The following is a 17,284-nucleotide window of genomic DNA, read 5'->3' on the forward strand; positions in this document are numbered from 1 at the left end:
GAAACGAAATTGTACCTTTGATCTAATTGCCTGTACTTGACTGACTTTTGTTTTTCTCTGTGTGTCGCTGCGGCTCCTGCCGTGCCGGCAGAGAGGGTGATGTATGTCGTTGCCAGGGTGGATACGCAAGTATAGTCCCATGCTAACTGCCTGCCACCCTTCCACGGACGCAGTGTGATTCCGTCTGGTCGGCCGGCAAAGCTAACAGAGTCACGGTTCAGTAGGTTGCGGGGCTCTCTCTCCGCTGGACACTGAGCAGAGGCAAGGCTTCTTTTAATGATGTCGTTGACTTCGTCGTGTCTAGTGTGCCAACCACCCGATTTTCCACAGTGCAGGCCATGCAATCCATATTCGTCAGCATCTGCCTCGCCGCAAATACACCTGTGAACAGTGTGGATAGGGGCAGCAAGGCGGAGAGCGACTGCAATACGGAGCTCCTGCGGATCAAGACGTGTGCCTGTCGCAGACATAGGGACTGCCAGAAGGAAGTCCCCTGCATGGGGAGCCTGCACAGCTGTGAGGCGTGCACGATCACTGGGGGTTGTTGCTGCCTCCAGCAAAGCTGTGGCTTCTTTGTCTACAATGGGGCTGTCCCAACTGGATTGTTTCTTGGCTTTCGGCATGGCTGGTCTGAGTGCTGGGTCTGTCATGGCACCCCATTTCGTGTCACATTCCGTGTAGTGGGGGTCCTGTATCCCCGCTACATCACTCAGGGTGTCAGGTAGAATTTCCTTAACCAGGTCATCTGATGCTGAGGAGGAAGACAGGAAGGCTGGGACTGCAATTTGGGTGGCGGTGCGGACACCCAAGCCACCGAGCCTGACAGGAAGAGTGGCTTGTTTCCACTGGCATTCGTTGAGAGAGAGGTTAACAACTTTTTCCAGCATGGTCTTCAGTAGGAGGTCATACTCGTCAAGCTTTGGGTTGTTGTAAGATGGGGCGCACCTCAGAAAGTAGGTTAGCCTCGGAAGGGATAGGCATTTGGTGAGGAGATAAAAAGCATCGTGGGCATCGATGTCACCTATTCTGTCTTCCATCCTCCTAAGGTCTGCGATTTTCTTGTCGAGGATCTCCTCAATGGCGTTAGACCCGAGGGGAGCTCCAAGGAGGGTGCTGTTCTCGGCCCTAATGACATGGGCTCCAGGCAAGGCAGACCTTATTCTAGCTACGATGTCTGGGTTGGAGGAGACTACTTCACACTTGGAAGGGTTCAGGACGAGACCCAGGCTTACTTCTTGCTTCTATATACATATATATATATATATATATATATATATATATATATATATATATATATATATATATATATTATATATATATATATACATATATATATATATATATATATATATATATATATATATATATATATATATATATATATATATATATATATATATATATATATATATATATATATATATATATAAGGGCTACCATGTATCTAGTGACCTCGACGGGGACAGGAAGCCGGCCGCCTGTCAAAAGTTAACCATTTTATATTGCCCAACAGGTTCCATCAGGCTGAAGAACTATAACAACCCCCCCCCCCCAGCCCATGAACTGAGTGACCCGTCATTGTACATAAACAGTGTCTACATATCATGTTGGTTTTAGCAGATTGTATATGTTCCCAAGAGTCCTTAATTTAGCATGAGGGCTGTTTGTGATTCTTGGTGGTGGTGGTGGGGGGGGGAGGGGGGTGTAGGGCGTCAGAGTGACACGAAACCAGAGTGAAAGGAAGTGTTGCACACTCTTTTTATCCTTATTCTCTCTGTTGCCATGTTCTCCTGCCATGTTCTCCTGCCATGTTCTCCTGCCATGTTCTCCTGCCATGTTCTCCTGCCATGTTCTCCTGCCATGTTCTCCTGCCATGAATGATCTGGACCAGTGCACAACCACTATTGACCGTTGGAAATGGGGGACATCGGCCTCGACGCTAGAGAGCACTAGGGGAGAGGAGTGGGAAGGGAGAGACGTAGAGAGAGAGATGGAGAGGAGGGAGACAGAGAGAAGGAGGGAGGGACAGAGGGAAACAGAGAGGGAGGGAGGCTGGGCCCTGGGCACCCCACTACTCGCATCGTTGAGAAAGAAGAGCCACAATGGTGTCTGGTTTCTGACACACGGCGCTCTCACTAGGGAGGGAGAGAGAGAGGGAGAGAGAGAGAGAGAGAGAGAGAGAGAGGGAGAGAGAGAGAGAGAGAGAGAGGGAGAGAGAGGGAGAGAGAGGGAGAGAGAGAGAGAGAGAGAGAGAGAGATCATTTCATTTTCAAAATAGAAGCAAAGACTCCCATTTAATTCGGTTTCTGGTTTCAAAGTCTCTTATGAAATTCGGATCAACAAACCATCAGGATGAAGTGACAGGATGAACCACCCAGCGGGTTTTCTTCCTATTGGGGAGTGTTGTACATGCTGCTATGGCGGTGTGTCTACTCACAGGATGAGTGACGCTGCCCAATACTGTCACTATGGCGGTGTGTCCACTCACAGGATGAGTGGCGCTGCCCAATACTGTCACTATGGCGGTGTGTCCACTCACAGGATGAGTGGCGCTGCCCAATACTGTCACTATGGCGGTGTGTCCACTCACAGGATGAGTGGCGCTGCCCAATACTGTCACTATGGCGGTGTGTCCACTCACAGGATGAGTGACGCTGCCCAATACTGTCACTATGGCGGTGTGTCCACTCACAGGATGAGTGACGCTGCCCAATACTGTCACTATGGCGGTGTGTCCACTCACAGGATGAGTGGCGCTGCCCAATACTGTCACTATGGCGGTGTGTCCACTCACAGGATGAGTGACGCTGCCCAATACTGTCACTATGGCGGTGTGTCCACTCACAGGATGAGTGGCGCTGCCCAATACTGTCACTATGGCGGTGTGTCCACTCACAGGATGAGTGACGTTGCCCAATAAACTCGCCCCTCGGGGCAAAATTAAAATTTAACCCCCAGAAAGCGAGAAAATGCAAATTTTACGGAGGACCAAATACCAACTCTCTCTCAGCCACTCGCGACAAAACTAAGATTCTGGTTCAACTCCAAACAAGTTGTAGCAACTTACGAGCTAACAAGAAAATATGAGCCTTATTGATGAGCAAATGACTTGTCACTTACTGATGCAATCATTGATGATTGATTGAGGGAGGGAGGAGGATACTGCTCTCTGTCTCTACTCAGTGTATTATGCTGTATACTCTCTTCAGTGTATTTCCTCAGGGTATTGTGAGTAATTTTACCTTACATAAATACGCATCAATAATTTAGAGGACCAACTGGTTCATTCCTGTAGGACAGACCTAATAGTATTGATCCTCACAGACTTACCTGAATTTACCTGAGGGGCCACTACCATTCCTGTGGCCTCGACGAGGATCGGAAGCCGGCGGCTTGTCAAGGGTACTCCGTGTGGATTTTTTATAAGCTGGATTATAAAGTTCAGCAGAGAGTTTTTTGGCATTTACGGCTTCGGCGGGTAGGCGGTTCCACGGGTTTATATCCCCGTGGGTGAAAAATATCAGCCCTAACATGTTTGGTTTGCAGTGTTGTTAGCCCTGAGGCCCTGGGGACAGATTCACGAAGCAGTTATGCAAGCACTTACGAACCAGGGGGCCAGATTCACGAAGCAGTTACGCAAGCACTTACGAACCTGTCCATCTTTCCTCAATCTTTGACGGCTTTGGTTACATTTATTAAACAGTTTACAAGCATGAAAACTTGCCAATCAACTGTTGTTATTGTTATAAACAGCCTCCTGGTGCTTCGGAGCTCATTAACTGTTTAATAATTGTAAACAAAGCCGCCAAAGATTGAGAAAAGATGTACAGGTTCGTAAGTGCTTGAGTAACTGCTTCGTGAATCTAGCCCCTGAAGTTCAAGTTTAAATATGTTTATTGAGACAAGAAAGAAATACATCTCAAAGGGATAGAGTAGCTTAGGCTCTTTCGTCCCCGAACCGTCCCTGGTATGAGAGTTGACTTAGCCCCAGGGGTCGACCAGTCCCTTGAATCCCTCAGGGGACCACAGCAGACCTTAAGGGACTCGTCAGAATCTAGGGAAACACCCGTGAAAATGAGACAGATCTCCCCTGAGAGGGGTAGAGGGGCAAGTCCAGATAGGTTTACTGCTATGGCGAATAGGGTAAAAGGGGAGGGGGTAGAGAGGGGTGTGGGGAAGGGGATAGTGAGGGGTGTTGGGGGGAGGGGGTAGAGTGGGGGTGAAAGGTGTGTGTGTGGAGGGGGAGTTGAACACAGTAGATATCTGAGGGTACAGTGAATGGTAAGTATCTGCAAGTCACAGGACCAGCTGTAAAGTCCAGTACGGGATCACCATAGCCCGTGCTACTTGGAACTTTTTCTTCCAGGTAGCGAATCTTAAGCAACAACAACAACAGCTGTTTACTGTGTTATATATATATATATATATATATATATATATATATATATATATATATATATATATATATATATATATATATATATATATATATGTCGTACCTAGTAGCCAGAACGCACTTCTCAGCCTACTATGCAAGGCCCGATTTGCCTAATAAGCCAAGTTTTCCTGAATTAATATATTTTCTCTAATTTTTTTCTTATGAAATGATAAAGCTACCCATTTCATTATGTATGTGGTCAATTTTTTTTTATTGAGTTAAAATTAACGTAGATATGTGACCGAACCTAACCAACCCTACCTAACCTAACCTAACCTATGTTTATAGTTTAGGTTTGGTTAGGTAGCCGAAAAAGTTAGGTTAGGTTAGGTTAGGTAGGTTAGGTAGTCGAAAAACCATTAATTCATGAAAACTTGGCTTATTAGGCAAATCGGGCCGTGCATAGTAGGCTGAGAAGTGCATTCTGGCTACTAGGTACGACATATATATATATATATATATATATATATATATATATATATATATATATATATATATATATATATATATATATATATATATATATATATATATATATATTGGGGTGGTAGGAGAAGAAAATATCAAAGTGTTCAGTGAGGATCCAAAAGGTCTTCTCTGAGTACTCTTTATTTTCTTCTCTGAGGCTATGGGTCCCTACATTTGCACCAGAGGTGGTACCCCTTCTAGGTTTATATATATATATATATATATATATATATATATATATATATATATATATATATATATATATATTTATAAAAAAAAGTTTGTGAGGGTAATTTACACGTGGAAAATAATTGAGGGGCTGGTCCCAAACCTGCACACAGAAATAACACCACATGAGACCAGAAGACATGGCAGGATGTGCAGAATACCCCCGTTGAAAAGCAGAGGTGCAACAGGTACTCTGAGAGAGAACTCTATCAACATCAGAGGCCCGAGACTGTTCAACACGCTTCCACTACACATAAGGGGCATAACTGGCAAACCCCTCACAGTGTTTAAGAGAGAACTGGATAAGCACCTCCAAAGGATACCTGATCAACCAGGCTGTGACTCATACGTCAGGCTGCGAGCAGCCGCGTCTAACAGCCTGGTTGATCAGTCCAGCAACCAGGAGGCCTGGTCGACGACCGGGCCGCGGGGACACTGAGCCCCGGAAGCACCTCAAGGTAGCCTCAAGGTAGGGTACCACCTCTGGTGCCAATGTGGGGACCCATAGCCTCGGAGAAGAAAATAAAAAGTATTCAGAGGAGACCTTGTGGTTTCTCACTGAACACTAATATTATCTTCTCCTACCACCCCCATTCTTTTGTATGTACACATATATATTTACTTTATTTGAACTTTGTTACAAAAAAGGAGTTACATATGGGTTACAAAGATATATATATATATATATATATATATATATATATATATATATATATATATATATATATATATATATATATATTTATATATATATATATATATATGTATATATATATATATGACAATGTCAGACCACGGAGGAAAATGAAACAGGAATTTCCTTAAGTACTTTCGTATATTAAATACATCTTCAGAAGGAAGATGTATTTCATCTTCATTCATACATCTTCATTCCTTCTGAAGATGTATTTAATATACGAAAGTACTTAAGGAAATTCCTGTTTCATTTTCCTCCGTGGTCTGACATTGTCACATTCTTAATCACGTGTTTATTTTCGTGATATACACACACACATATATATATATATATATATATATATATATATATATATATATATATATATATATATATATATATATATATATATATATATATATATATATATATGCATATATATATTGTGACGATAATCTCCTTCAAGAGATTGAGCCTGCTCTTCCCTCCAAAATTACGTCTTCACAATTATATAAAAAGACTATGGAAGAAATGTCCAACAACGACAACAACACCAGCACCAGCAAGGCTTGCCAGGGTGAGCAGAAACGTATGCAACCAGCCACCTGTTCGAACTCCAACCACCAAACTACCCGTTGATCGCTACGGCTCCGCTGATTGGTCGCCGGTCTGGCTGCACCTGCACTCGCCCCCAATACTACCTGATGTCTGGGGTCACCCCAACATCAGTCCTCAGAATGTTCCGTGCTTTCGTAGCCAGCACTCCTCCCAGCTAGACGTTAGCGTGTACTGAGAGAGGTGGTGGCTTTAAGCCAATATTCCAGCACCTCCCACTTAACTTTTGTGTTGCACTTCTTATTATTTTGCCTTAACGTAACTTTCATTGTGTCATTTAAGTATTCTTATTATTTTGATTCATTGATTTTATTATACATATTTGTTTGTCCATATTTTCATGTTTTGATTTATTTAACGTAATTAAAATTTCATTGTTAAAGTTTTACTTGTGTTTTGTGTGTCTTCTCCTTACCTTACCACAGACGAAGTTCCAGTTTTTCTATTTTTTTTTTATAACTATGTGACGAGGCCATACCCCTAGCCTTAAACAGCCGAACACCAACGCGTTACCGTCACAATATATATATATATATATATATATATATATATATATATATATATAGTTGTTATTAGGCTATTTGGGTTAGATTAGATTAGGCTATGTTAAATTAAGTCAGGTCAGGTTAGGTTAGGCTTCACTAGGCAAGACTAAGGTTAGGTTAACTAACTATAAACTGTGTTTAACTAGGTTAAGCTAAAAATAAACTGTTAAGTTGGATTACAATAAATATTAATACAATAGTTTGTATTTTTTTGTTATAAATTTTGTCTATTACAAAAAAAACATTTTCAATGTAACTTTTAGTAACAATTCAATAACTAGCATCAACAAATGCAAAATCATCAACAGCTAACATAACTAAAGAGATCACTTATAGCATAACCAAAAACAGCTGCATCATTAATTATGATTAAAACTACCCTAGTAACAACAACAACAACAATGAACACTGCACCTACAATAGCTCAAAATAATTGCATAAAAAAGGAGCAACAGTCATGAAAAGTTGAAATACAATAGCACTTGTTTCACTCTATCTTCTATTGAGGTCAATATCGCTAATTATTTTATGCAACAAATTCACTGACTTGATCTGATATTCCCTCTGCATTTGTGTATATCGGAATTTGCGTCTTTTTCTCATCTGTCTGCTGTGGGACCGTGATGAATATCAACCTTGGGGGGAAAAATGTGGGGATATGGGAGTGTGGGACCGTACCCACAACATAACCCAATTTTCAACATAACTCACGGACCCAAAATTTCCTTCCCAGTCCATCATTGTCTATCCTTCTCATTCCCTGTGCATCTTTTCTATGTCCTCTCTGTCTGTCTGTCTGTCTGTCTGTCTGTCTGTCTGTCTGTCTGTCTGTCTGTCTGTCTGTCTGTCTGTCTGTCTGTCTGTCTGTCTGTCTGTCTCTCTCTCTCTCTCTCTATCTCTCTATCTCTCTATCTCTCTATCTCTCTATCTCTCTATCTCTCTATCTCTCTATCTCTCTATCTCTCTATCTCTCTCTCTCTCCATCCCTCGCCAGTCATTACACCGTTATTTACTATTTTATAGCCCAAATTACATTTTATCACCAGGTAATTGGCTCAGGTAGTATCTAAAATATATTTTACAATAATTCGTTCGTGTTCTTCAAGATCGTAATTTTTTTTTTTACAATTTTCGCTCACCTCTTGTCATCTTACATGTTTAGTATTTTTTGTATATATATTTTTTTCCTTTATATGTGAATTGTCAGGTGTGTGTATGTGTGGCTGTTCACGTGTATACCTGACTGTACATCTGCAAGCTTATCTGTCTGGTTCGATTTTTGCTTTAATAATCTAATTGTAAACCAATGCAAATAGATAACGTAAGGAGGAGATAAAGAAAGAAGGAAGAAAGAAGAGAGAATCTTCTTGAGGTTATCTTGAGATGATTTCGGGGCTTTAGTGTCCCCGCGGCCAGCCCTCCACCCCCAGGAAGCAGCCCGTGACAGCTGACTAACTCCCAGGTACCTATTTACTGCTAGGTAACAGGGGCATTCAGGGTGAAAGAAACTTTGCCCATTTGTTTCTGCCTCGTGCGGGAATCGAACCCGCGCCACAGAATTACGAGTCCTGCGCGCTATCCACCAGACTACGAGGCCACCGAGAGAAGAAGGAAGAAGAAATATTCACTTATATATATGAAAATTACATTTTTGGCTATACTTGTACACTAAATAGAATGTACTGAAAGAAGAAGTTGAAGAAGGCACCTCCATCATCAACTTCATATACGACAAAGAACTTGCACATCAAAGATAAACAAAGATAATCCAAAACACCTGAGGTACAATAGTGGGTGTGATAAGACCTCTCTTTCTCTCGCTTGTTAGCACTGTTAGATAAGTTCTGTTAGAATAGAACATCTCTCTAAATAGTCCAGTCATCTAGGTTCTGGGGGACTCGAACCCCTGACCCCCCACGCATGTGAAACAGAAGCTCACACACTTGTTATACCTCTAAATGCCTCGTTCGCATATATATATATATATATATATATATATATATATATATATATATATATATATATATATATATATATATTGTACCACCATTAAGAAAAACGCCGAAATGAAACCGACCAAAAGCCTAACTATTCATCAAAATGCAATTTAAACATTTGCATATATTTGGAAAAGCAAAAAAAAAAATGGCAGTTTTACATTACATAGAAATTAGATGCCTGTAGGGGACGGGCGCAGTTTTAACGAGCTTAGCCGGGAGATGGTCATTACCTACTGAGGAGGAGCTATCAAGAAACATGGTTGCCCTCAGGACTAGTTACTAATTACATGTAATTTAAGTGAATCTAGACGAGACTCCTCGCTTATACCTGACTTCTAGCTTATATCTGACTTCTAGCTTATACCTGACTTCTAGCTTATACCTGACTTCTAGCTTATACCTGACTTCTCAAACTATGCGTGTATTAATTTCTAATACTCTAGTCTGATTTTATATCTATCAGTTGCAGCCTACAGATGGGTTCATTCATGTATAAGAGTCTGTCTGTTTGTCCAAAGTTGGAAGCCCGACGCTTAGGGTTAATCTCACTCAAGTTTGCAGGGGGACTGGTCTGGGGTATAGGGTGAACATAGGCTGGTCGGGGTGGCCAGATTTCAACAGGGAACAGTATGCCAGGGTCACATTCAGACCCCCCCTTGTCACGATTTGTAGTACTGCTGGCCGGCTACTCAGCTAAATATTTTGAAATGAATAGATGGAGGATAGACAGACACAGATAGATGGGAGACAAAGACCCGGGCACCACCGGGTAACCTTCTTAGTGTAGGCACCGCTCCTGTGCCAGGTAAGTCCACTACGGGCTCACCATAGCCCGTGCTACTTGGAACTTATTCCGAGCAGCTGAATCTATAACAACAACATCCCTAGTGTATATATATATATATATATATATATATATATATATATATATATATATATATATATATATATATATATATATATATATACTTACTCGTAAAAATTTCAATAATTACCCCATAAAGAACAATCATAATTACTCTACAGTAAAACTGCTTCACGATTTGCTTACTAAAGAAAAGAAGTAAATATCTGATATTAAAATTGCAAGTAGTTAAGCTTGAGAAGGGTCCAGGGCTGTTGAGAGACTCGAACCCGTCCCCGCAGGCTCGCCTAGACAGCATTTTCGAACGTGGGAGGAAATTATAATAGAAAATAGTTCTCGCGTTATTGTGGGTATTAAGTATTGGTATTAGACTATTAACTCTGCCCAACTGACAGTGTAGAGAGAGTAAACACGAGTCTGTGATCAATATTCGGGGGGGGGGGGGGATAATGGCCGTAAGCCTGGGTAGTTGAGAGTAATTTGGGTTATCTTGAGTTGATTTCGGGGCTTTAGTGTCCCCGCGGCCCGGTCCTCGACCAGGCCTCCACCCCCAGGAAGCAGCCCGTGACAGCTGACTAACACCCAGGTACCTATTTTACTGCTTGGTAACAGGAGCATAGGGTGGTTATCTTGAGATGATTTCGGGGCTTTTAGTGTCCCCGCGGCCCGGTCCTCGACCAGGGCTCCACCCCCAGGAAGCAGCCCGTGACAGCTGACTAACACCCAGGTACCTATTTTACTGCTAGGTAACAGGGGCATAGGGTGGTTATCTTGAGGTTATCTTGAGACGATTTCGGGGCTTTATTGTCCCCGCGGCCCGGTCCTCGACCAGGCCTCCACCCCCAGGAAGCAGCCCGTGACAGCTGACTAACACCCAGGTACCTATTTTACTGCTAGGTAACAGGTGGGCATAGGGTGAAAGAAACTCTGCCCGTTGTTTCTCGCCGGCGCCCGGGATCGAATCAGGGACCACAGGATCACAAGTCCAGCGTGCTGTCCGCTCGGCCGACCGGCTCCCGACCGACGAAGGAGATAGAGAGGGAGGAGATAAGATGCTTGTGATGCTGAGAGATGCTGATGGAGACTACGAGACGCCGAGAGATGATAGAAGATGCTTATACGTCATTCTATACGGGCGCCTGACAGCTGAGTGGACAGCGCTTCGGATTTGTAGTCCTGAGGTTCCGGGTTCGATCCCCGGTGGAGGCGGAAAACAAAAAATGGGCAGTTTCCTTCACCCTGATGCTACTGTTACCTAGCAGTAAAATAGGTACCTGGGAGATAGACAGCTGCTACGGGCTGCTTCCTGGGGGATGTGTAACAAAAAAGGAAGCCTGGTCGAGGACCGGGCTGCGGGGACGCTAAGCCCCGAAATCATCTCAAGCTACATAGGAGAAATGCTTTATTAAGAACAGTGTATGAGACGTGAACATTCTTGAAATATCAAGAATATTTTCTGAATAAATAATAAAATAAGAAATATAATTTTGTGCTCGGCATAAGTTTATATATATTAAATTCCTCCTGAGTACGTGGGTGAAGTGGGGGGGGGGTGACCAGTGGGGGGGGGGGACCTGTGGGGGGGGACCAGTGGGGGGGGGACCAGTGGGGGGGGGACCAGTGGGGGGGGACCAGTGGGGGGGGACCAGTGGGGGGGGGGGACCAGTGGGGGGGGGACCAGTGGGGGGGGGGGACCAGTGGGGGGGGGACCAGTGGGGGTGTACTCACCTAATGTAGGCACATAGTTGTGTTTGCGGGGGTTGAGTTCTGGCTCTTTGGTTCCGCCTCTCAACCGTCAATCAACTGGTGTACAGGTTCCTGAGCCTACTGGGCTCTATCATATCTACATTTGAAACTGTGTATGGAGTCAGCCTCCACCACATCACTGCCTAATGCATTCTATTTGTCAACCACTCTGACACTAAACAAATTTGGGCATTCAATTTCCACCTGTGTCCCCTAATGCGTGTGCCTCTTTTGTGTTAAACAGCCTGTCTTTGTCAATTCTATCAATTCCTTTGAGAATCTTGTATGTGGTGATCATGTCCCCCTTAACTCTCGTGTCTTCCAGCGACGTGAGGTTTAATTCCCATAGTCTCTCCTCGTAGCTCATACCTCTCCGTTCGGGTACTAGTCTGGTGGCAAACCTTTGAACCTTTTCCAGTTTAGTCTTATACTTGACTAGATATGGACTCCAGGCTGGAGCTGCATACCCCACGATCGGTCTGACATATGTGGTATACAAGGTCCTGAACGATTCCTTACACAAGTTTCTAAAGGCAGTTCTTATGTTGGCCAGTCGAGCATATGCCGCTAATGATATCCTTTTGATGTGGGCCTCTGGGGACAGGTTCGGTGTGATATCAACCCCCAGATCTTTCTCTCTATTTGACTCTTGCGGGATTTCACCTCCAAGATGGTACCTTGTGTTCAGCCTCCTGCTCCCTTCGCCTGTGGTAGGGTGGTGGGGCATGTGGTAGGGGGGGGGGGGGGTAGACCCTCCTGGTCCCCCCCCCTACAACTCTCCCTCAATAGCCTGCATAGTTCATGTTCATATATCTGTACTCAACTGATCTTTATGGTATCTGGTTGGTTAGCTAAATGGCTGGTTGACAGCTGGAGTAGCTGTGATTGGCTCTGGTTGGCTGGCTGGTTAACGGCCAAATATACGGGCTGTCTGGCTGACTACCTGTATGCCTGGTAAGTTGACTGACCGACTGGCTGACCTGCTGGTTAACTGGCTGTGTAGCTAATTGCCTGATTTCCTGCGTTTCTAGTTTTGTTAGCCAAACTGGTTGGCTGACTGGTGTCGGATAGGCTGGTTGGGCTTGGGCTCTTGTGTCGGGAGCTACGTCTCTTTCATTGTGCAGTTGTCGTCGCCTGTTGGGCCACGACTTTCACTAAGGAGGCCTGGTCGACGACCGGGCCGCGGGGTCGCTGAGCCCCGGAATCACCTCAAGGTACGGTCATCTCCACTGTATTGTTTCCTTACCTAACTGTGCGACCTTACACAGTTACCTTACACTTTCCTGAGTTGAACTTTAGCAACCATTTTCAAGCCCATTCCTCCAGTTTGTCCAGGTCGTCCTGTAGTCTCTGTCTATCCTCATCTGTCTTGATTCTTCTCATAATTTTCGCATCATCAGCAAACATTGAGAGAAATGAGTCTATACCCTCTGAAAGGTCGTTTACATATATTGGAAACAGGATGGGTCCAAGTACAGAGCCCTGTGGGACTCCGCTGGTGACATCTCGCCATTCTGATGTCTCCCCTCTCACAGTTACTCGCTGTTTCCTGTTGCTTAGGTACTCCCTTATCCACTGGAGCACCTTCCCTTTTACTCCTGCCTGTTGCTCCAACTTTTGTAACAGCCTTTTATGGGGTACTGTGTCAAAGGCTTTCTGACAGTCCAAAGTCCTGTTTTTGACAGTGTGTGTGTGTATTCACCTAGTTGTTTTTGCGGGGGTTGAGCTCTGCTCTTTCGGCCCGCCTCTCAACTGTCAATCAACTGTTACTAACTACTAACTACTAACTAACTAATCCCCCCCGCCCCCGTCACACACACAGGAAGCAGCCCGTAGCAGCTGTCTAACTCCCAGGTACCTATTTACTGCTAGGTAACAAGGGCATCAGGGTGAAAGAAACATTTTGCCCATTTGACTCCGCCTGCACCGGGGATCGAACTCGGAACCTCAGGACTACGAATCCGAAGCGCTGTCCACTCAGCTGTCAGACGCTCTTAGTAGAGTATAGTCTCCCTCCATCATTTCACTTCTAAGCGTTTTCAATTGAATTATAATTTAGATTTTGAAAAAAAAAATCTTTCTAATATCTTGTGTAGCGATGATTTCACCGAGTCAGTCTGCCCTGAGGATTATGTATTTGGTAATCATGTCTCTACTCGACACTCGTATTTCTCAGTTCCGGGACCAGTTAGCAGTGTAGCCCAGTACTGTCTTTATTGCCTTTTTCTCGTGACAAACGTATGCCCAGCTCTCACCCCAGCGTGTCCTACCTAGAACGTCGCTTTTTGCACGTATGAGTCACATAAGGCCAAAAATCGTCGTACTAGAAAATGGAAGCGGCTGGCGAAAGTGACGTACTGTCCCGTTTTCTGTTGTGGGTCCTCTGGCAGGTGAGGAGAGACTACTTTAAATTGACCGTTTTCTGGACGTTGGGGGAACACTTATGAGGATGGACTGGCTCGACCATGTGTGCAATACGGGGTTATCTTGAGGTTATCTTGAGATGATTTCGGGGATTTTTAGTGTCCCCGCGGCCCGGTCCTCGACCAGGCCTCCACCCCCAGGAAGCAGCCCGTGACAGCTGACTAACACCCAGGTACCTATTTACTGCTAGGTAACAGGGGCATAGGGTGAAAGAAAATCTGCCCATTTATTAGATTTTATTTATTAGGGGTAATTAGATTTCTATGAGGCTGGTCAACCTAGAATTAGCGATCCGTCTAATTACTCAAAGCTACCCAAAGCTTTCCTAGCATATTTCCTAACAAAAAATATGATATATTTACTCACTATAATGTTGGTGGTGAATGTAGACTATGTAAAAAAAAAAAACATATTTTTACTCTGAAATAATATAATTTTATAACGAAATTAAAGGGAGCTAAGTGGCAGTTAACGCCACAGGAAGTCGACGATCCGAGCGATAATGTTGTGGCTTTGGGTAATTAGATGGACCCAATTTCGTTATAAAATTATATTATTTAAACGTAAAAATTATGTTTTTCATGTTATACATTCAGCACCAACATTATAGTGAGTAAATATACCATGTACAGGCCATGAGTCACAATAACGAGGCTGAAGAATGTTGACCAGACCACACACTAGAAGGTGAAGGGACGACGACGTTTCGGTCCGTCCTGGACCATTCTCAAATCAACTTGAGAATGGTCCAGGACGGACCGAAACGTCGTCGTCCCTTCACCTAGTGTGTGGTCTAGTCAATAAATATATCATAGTTCTTCATTACTTAAATAATGCTAGGAGAGCCTTGGGCAATTAGACAAACCCCTTCATACCCAAGACTTACAACTTAGAGGTATCATCAGACAGCATCACCGTGACAAGGTAACTGAGGAAAGGAGGGTGGAAGAACAAATCTACTGACTCCGGGCTCACCATAGCCCGTGCTGCTTGGAACTTTTTGTTCCAAGTAAAGAATCTTAAACAACAGCCAATCTGTACGATGGTACAACATTGTTCGACCTGGCAATCCCAATCATTATATGGACGATGGGAAGGTTACCTTGAGGTGTTTCCGGGGCTTAGTGTCCCCGCGGCCCGGTCGTCGACCAGGCCTCCTGGTTGCTGGGAACAGTTAGGAGGTCTAAGGTCAGACCTGAGAGGCACAGTAGGACCCCTGAGAGGCACAGTAGGACCCCTGAGAGGCACAGTAGGACCCCTGAGAGACACAGTAGGACCCCTGAGAGACACAGTAGGACCCCTGAGAGACACAGTAGGACCCCTGAGAGACACAGTAGGACCCCTGAGAGGCACAGTAGGACCCCTGAGAGACACAGTAGGACCCCTGAGAGACACAGTAGGACCCCTGAGAGGCACAGTAGGACCCTCTGAGAGGCACAGTAGGACCCCTGAGAGACACAGTAGGACCCCTGAGAGACACAGTAGGACCCCTGAGAGGCACAGTAGGACCCCCTCTGAGAGACACAGTAGGACCCCTGAGAGGCACAGTAGGGACAGAGAGAGAGAGAGAGAGAGAGAGAGAGAGAGAGAGAGAGAGAGAGAGAGAGAGAGAGAGAGAGAGAGAGAGAGAGAGAGAGAGAGAGAGAGAGAGAGAGAGAGAGAGAGAGAGAGAGAGAGAGAGAGAGAGAGAGAGACAGAGAGAGAGAGAGAGAGAGAGAGAGAGAGAGAGAGAGAGAGAGAGAGAGAGAGAGAGAGAGAGAGAGAGAGAGAGAGAGAGAGAGAGAGAGACAGAGAGAGACAGAGAGAGAGAGAGAGAGAGAGAGAGAGAGAGAGAGAGAGAGAGAGAGAGAGAGAGAGAGAGAGAGAGAGAGAGAGAGAGAGAGAGAGAGAGAGAGAGAAGGAGGAGGAGGAGGAGAAGGAAGAGAGGGAAGGCAGAAGAGGGTAAGAGGGGAGGTGGGAGTGTAATAGAGCCCCCCCCCCCCTAGGGTGAGGTGGCAACCCCCCACTTTGGCCAATTAGTTAGAGGCTGTGGTTAAGACCACTGTTGTCCTTTATGGAGGAAAAGGTTTTTAGGCAAAAGGGAAGGCAAGAGGGTAACTGTAATGTGGACAAGGGTAAGGGCAGGTCCCAGATGGGTAAGGGGCAAGGGGAACGACTGGGCACAATCTTGAACATTCACTCCCCCTTAGCCTTCACAAGGAAGGTTATCTTGAGATGATTTCGGGGCTTTAGTGTCCCCGCGGCCCGGTCCTCGACCAGGCCTCCACCCCCAGGAAGCAGCCCGTGACAGCTGACTAACACCCAGGTACCTATTTACTGCTAGGTAATAGGGGGGGGGGCATAGGGTGAAAGAAACTCTGCCCATTGTTTCTCGCCGGCGCCCGGGATCAAACCCGGGACCACAGGATCACAAGTCCAGCGTGCTGTCCGCTCGGCCGACCGGCTCCCTTCCAGGAAATACAGATTTATTTCCGCGAGTAATATTGCACAATAATATAGAAGTTTGTTAGGTTAGGTTAGGTTAGTTTAATTAGGTTAGGTTAGGTTAGGTTAGGTTAGGTTAGGTTAGGTTAGGTTAGGTTAGGTTAGGTTAGGTTAGGTTAGGTTTGGTTAGTTTAATTAGGTTAGGTTAGTCTTGGTTAGGGGCCTGACAGCTGGGTGGACAGCGCTTCGGATTCGTAGTCCTGAGGTTCCGGGTTCGATCCCCGGTGGAGGCGGAAACAAATGGGCAGATGTTTCTTTCACCCTGATGCCCTCCTGTTACCTAGCAGTAAAATAGGTACCTGGGAGTTAGACAGCTGCTACTGGCTGCTTCCTGGGGGGTTGGAGGCCTGGTCGAGGACCGGGCCGCGGGGACACTAAAGCCCCGAAATCATCTCAAGATAATCTCAAGAAGATTTATGAGTATGTGAGAGAGGTTCTTCATACTCATGTGTAATATGTGTATCTTAGCACATATTGATGTCTATAGATGAATAATATGTAGAACTCACATATACACTCACACAGATACTTGTGTACACCAGGACACTCACACAGATACTTGTGTACACCAGGACACTCACACAGATACTTGTGTACACCAGGACACTCACACAGATACTTGTGTACATCAGGACACTCACACAGATACTTGTGTACATCAGGCAAGAAAGAGAGGGGTGGGTAGACTGCATATTTCTGGATTGCCAGAAAGCCTTTGACACAGTACCGCACTTAAGAGACCAGTGCAAAAGATGTGCCTTTTAAGATGTATCTTATTTATCTCAATAGACGTAC

This window comes from Procambarus clarkii, chromosome 36 (genome assembly GCF_040958095.1).
Source record: "Procambarus clarkii isolate CNS0578487 chromosome 36, FALCON_Pclarkii_2.0, whole genome shotgun sequence".
Taxonomy (NCBI): Eukaryota; Metazoa; Arthropoda; class Malacostraca; order Decapoda; family Cambaridae; genus Procambarus; species Procambarus clarkii.